Source organism: Oncorhynchus gorbuscha, linkage group LG14 (assembly GCF_021184085.1).
Source record: "Oncorhynchus gorbuscha isolate QuinsamMale2020 ecotype Even-year linkage group LG14, OgorEven_v1.0, whole genome shotgun sequence".
NCBI classification, from domain to species: Eukaryota; Metazoa; Chordata; class Actinopteri; order Salmoniformes; family Salmonidae; genus Oncorhynchus; species Oncorhynchus gorbuscha.
The window spans coordinates 72,669,600-72,674,515 of record NC_060186.1 but is presented as its reverse complement, the minus strand read 5'-3'; the positions used below and the strand labels follow the sequence as shown (position 1 = coordinate 72,674,515).

The 4,916-nt window shown below is 48.4% G+C and overlaps 1 pseudogene; it reads right to left on the bottom strand.

The window, feature by feature from the left end:
• Positions 1-1,137: 1,137 nt before the first annotated feature.
• The window catches only part of LOC123995563, a 211,862-nt pseudogene continuing 208,083 nt past the window's right edge, over positions 1,138-4,916 (bottom strand).

Below are 4,916 nucleotides of genomic sequence, written 5' to 3'. Positions count from 1 at the left end.
ATAATGTACCTACATTCAAACTGTTTATTGACCGTGTCCAGCTCGCCAAAATGAAAGCTAGATTATTTGATACTTTTAATTCTTACTTTGTTAGGTATTTTTCTTAACTGCTTTGTTGGTTAAGGGCTTGCACGTAAGCATTTCACTGAAAGGTGTATTCGGCACGTGACAAATAACATTTTGATTTGATTTAGACAGTCAGGGAACATTGAAAATCCCCCAAACTATTGATAGAGGACTATTATCAACACATTTTATTGTTGAATATTGAATGCGGCCTCCGGGGCTAAATTAGTTTGACACCCCTGTCATAGTGGAATCCATGTCTTCAGTGATCGTGGCTCTGCTTTTCAACTCCTAGAGGAATCCATGTCTTCAGTGATCGTGGCTCTTGTCACGCCCTGACCTTAGAGATCCTTATTATTCTCTATGTTTGGTTAGGTCAGGGTGTGATTTGGGTGGGAAAGTCTATGGTTTCTATTTCTTTGTTTTTGGCCATGTGTGGTTCCTAATCAGAGGCAGATCTCTATCATTGTCTCTGATTGGGGATCATATGTAAGTTGTTATTTTCCTTTTGGGTTTTGTGGGATCTTGTTTTGTGTTTAGTATCTGAGCCTGACAGAACTGTGAGCTTTCGTTTTTTGTCTTTGTTATTTTGTTTGGTGTCGTCAATAAAAATACGATGTACGCCAACCACGCTGCACCTTAGTCTCCTTCTACAAACCAGAGCCGTTACAGGTCTGCTTTTCAACTCTAATATTTGCAGCATGCACAGTTTACCTTACACACTGTAAGGTGGATGAGTGTCTCTAGGGCAGGAATGTAACCCCTGTACACTGACTGAACTAAACCAGCACAAGGAGACCTCAAGATCTCAACATTACATCCAGGGATTAGTACAGTATGCATAACTGGCCAAAATGGGTATATATCTTATCAGTTGTTACAGATATGATAGAGACTCTGGAGGAGGAAGGTACAATGCTTTTCTAATGAATGGACTTCAAATAACTACATGTTGATCTGTACACTTTACATAAATCAGTCAACTTTACATAAATCAGTAAACTTTATGTTGATCTGTGAACGTAAGCCTCTATATTCTCTTCCAGGTGGCTTCTGGAGACGCGTCTGAAATCAGTGCCAGGAGATGTCTTCTCCAACCTAGTAAACATATCAAGGATGTGAGTGAATCACAATCAGCACAATCACATTCACCAGCTTCTCGTTAAAGTCCTAAAGCTTTGTATTTAAATTCCTGTGAATCACACAATCATCAGGATGATACACTTGTTTCTCACTGTCTCACTTTCTCATTTGCGCTCTTTCTTCTCCTCTTCTCTTTCTCTCCCCCTTCTCTCTTCTCCTCTTCTCTTTCTCTCCCCCTTCTCTCTTCTCTCCTCTTTTCTTTCTTTCCCCCTCTGCTCTCCTCTTTTCTTTCTTTCCCCCTCTCTCTTCTCTCCTCTTTTCTTTCTTTCCCCCTCTCTCTTCTCTCCTCTTTTCTTTCTTTCTCCCTCTCTCTTCTCTCCTATTTTCTTTCTCTCCCCCATCTCTCTTCTCTTTCTCTCCCCTTCTCTCTTCTCTCTCTTCTCTTTCTCTCCCTCCTCCTCCTCCTCTCTCTCTCTCTCGCTCCTCTCTTCCCCCCTCTCTCTATTCTCTCTTCCCCCTCTCTCTCTTCTCTCTTCCCCCTCTCTCTCTCTTCTCTCTTCCCCCTCTATTCTCTCTTCCCCCTCTATCTCTTCTCTCTTCCCCCTCTCTCTCTTCTCTCTTCACCCCTATCTCTCTCTTCTCTCTTCCCCCTCTCTCTATCTCTCTCTTCCCCCTCTCTCTCTTCTCTCTTCCCCCTCTCTCTCTTCTCTCTTCCCCCTCTCTGTCTCTTCTCTCTTCCCCCTCTCTCTCTCTCTTCCACCCTCTCTCTGTCTTCTCTCTTCCCCCTCTCTCTCTCTTCTCTCTTCCCCCTCTCTCTCTCTCTTCTCTCTTCCCCCTCTCTCTCTCTTCTCTCTTCCCCTCTCTCTCTCTCTCTTCCACCCTCTCTCTCTCTTCTCTCTTCCCCCTCTCTCTCTCTTCTCTCTTCCCCCTCTCTATCTCTCTCTTCCCCCTCTCTCTCTTCTCTCTTCCCCCTCTCTCTCTCTTCTCTCTTCCCCTCTCTCTCTTCTCTCTTCCCCCTCTCTCTCTTCTCTCTTCCCCCTCTTTTCTCTTCTCTCTTCCCCCTCTCTCTAGCTCTCTCTTCCCCCTCTCTCTCTTCTCTCTTCCCCCTCTCTCTATCTCTCTCTTCCCCCTCTCTCTCTTCTCTCTTCCCCCTCTCTCTCTTCTCTCCTATTTTCTTTCTCTCCCCCATCTCTCTTCTCTTTCTCTCCCCCTTCTCTCTTCTCTCCTCTTCTCTTTCTCTCCCTCCTCCTCCTCCTCCTCTCTCTCTCTCTCGCTCCTCTCTTCCCCCTCTCTCTCTATTCTCTCTTCCCCCTCTCTCTCTTCTCTCTTCCCCCTCTCTCTCTCTTCTCTCTTCCCCCTCTATTCTCTCTTCCCCCTCTATCTCTTCTCTCTTCCCCTCTCTCTCTTCTCTCTTCACCCCTATCTCTCTCTTCTCTCTTCCCCTCTCTCTATCTCTCTCTTCCCCCTCTCTCTCTTCTCTCTTCCCCTCTCTCTCTTCTCTCTTCCCCCTCTCTGTCTCTTCTCTCTTCCCCCTCTCTCTCTCTCTTCTGTCTTCTCCCTCTCTCTCTCTTCTCTCTTCCCCCTCTCCTCCTCTCTCTCTTCTCTCTTCCCCTCCCCTTCTCTCTTCTCTCTTCTCTCTTCCCCCCTCTCTTCTCTCTTCCCTCTTCTATCTCTCTCTCTTCTCTCTTCCTTCCCCCTCTCTTTCTTCTCTCTTCTCTCTCTCTTCTCTTCTCTCTTCTCTTCTCTCTTCCCCCTCTCTCTTCTCTCTCTCCCCCCTCTCTCTTCTCTCTTCCCCCTCTCTCTCTCTCTTCTCTCTCTCTTCTCTCTTCCCCCTCTCTCTTCTCTCTTCCCCCTCTCTCTCTTCTCTCTTCCCCCCCTTTTCTCTTCTCTCTTCCCCCTCTCTCTCTTCCCTCTTCCCCCTCTCTCTGTTCTCTCTTCCCCCTCTCTCTCTCTTCTCTCTTCCACCCTCTCTCTCTCTTCTCTCTTCCACCTCTCTCTCTCTTCTCTCTTCCCCCTCTCTCTCTTCTCTCTTCCCCCTCTGTCGCTCTTCTCTCTTCCCCTTCTCTCTCTCTTTTCTCTTCTTTCTCTATCGTCCTCTCCCTCTCTCTCTTCTCCCCTCTCTCTCTCTCTCTCCCCTCTCTCTCTCTTCTCCCCTCTCTCTCTTCGCTCTTCCCCCTCTCTCTCTTCTCTCTTCCCCCTCTCTCTCTCTTCTCCCCTCTCTCTCTCTTCTCCCTCTCTCTCTTCTCTCTTCCCCTCTCTCTCTCTCTCTCTCTCTCTTCTCTCTTCCCCCTTTCTCTCTCTTCTCTCTTCCCCCTCTCTCTCTTCTCCCTCTCTTTCTCTTCTCCCTCTCTCTCTTCTCTCTTCCCCCTCTCTCTCTCTTCTCTCTTCCCCCTCTCTCTCTTCCCCCCTCTCTCTCTCTTCTCTCTTCCCCCTCTCTCTATCTCTCTCTTCCCCTTCACTCTCTTCTCTCTTCCCCACTCTCTCTCTTCTCTCTTCCCCCTCTCTCTCTCTCTCTTCTCTCTTCCCCCTCTCCTCTCTTCCACCCTCTCTCTCTCTTCTCTCTTCCCCCTCTCTGTCTCTTCTCTCTTCCCCTCTCTCTCTCTCTTCCACCCTCTCTCTGTCTTCTCTCTTCCCCCTCTCTCTCTCTTCTCTCTTCCCCCTCTCTCTCTCTCTTCTCTCTTCCCTCTCTCTCTCTCTCTTCTCTCTTCCCCCTCTCTCTCTCTCTCTTCCACCCTCTCTCTCTCTTCTCTCTTCCCCCTCTCTTCTCTCTTCTCTCTTCCCCCTCTCTCTCTCTTCTCTCTTCCACCCTCTCTCTCTCTTCTCTCTTCCACCCTCTCTCTCTCTTCTCTCTTCCCCCCTCTCTCTCTTCTCTCTTCCCCCTCTGTCTCTCTTCTCTCTTCCCCTTCTCTCTCTCTTTTCTCTTCTTTCTCTATCGTTCTCTCCCCTCTCTCTCTCTTCTCCCCTCTCTCTCTTCTCTCTTCCCCCTCTCTCTCTCTTCTCCCCTCTCTCTCTCTTCTCCCCTCTCTCTCTTCTCTCTTCCCCTCTCTCTCTCTTCTCTCTTCCCCCTTTCTCTCTCTTCTCTCTTCCCCCTCTCTCTCTTCTCTCTCTCTCTCTCTCTCTCTTCTCCCCTCTCTCTCTTCTCTCTTCCCCCTCTCTCTCTCTTCTCTCTTCCCCCTCTCTCTCTCTTCTCTCTTCCCCCTCTCTCTCTCTTCTCTCTTCTCTCTATCTCTCTCTTCTTCTCTTCTCTCTTCCCTTCTCTCTCTCTCTTCTGTCTTCCCCCTCTCTCTCTCTCTCTCTTCTCTCTTCCCCCTCTCTCTCTCTCTTCCACCCTCTCTCTCTCTTCTCTCTTCCCCCTCTCTCTCTCTTCTCTCTTCCCCCTCTCTATCTCTTCTCTCTTCCCCTTCTCTCTCTCTTTTCTCTTCTTTCTCTGTCGTTCTCTCCTCTCTATCTCTCTCTCTTCTCTATTCCCCCTCTCTCTCTCTTCTCTCTTCCCCCTCTCTCTCTCTTCTCCCCTCTCTCTCTTCTCTCTTCCCCCTCTCTCTCTCTTCTCTCTTCCCCCTCTCTCTCTCTTCTCTCTTCCCCCTCTCTCTCTCTTCTCTCTACCCCCTCTCTCTCGTCTCTTTCCCCTTTTCATCATCAGTATGATCACATGTTTCTTGTTAAAGCCACAAAGCTCTATAAAGCTATAGTTAAATTCCAGCGACTTACTAAACCGCCTGTTGCATGTCTCTTATTCTCCAAAGACGGGGAAAAACATCAGATCCAAG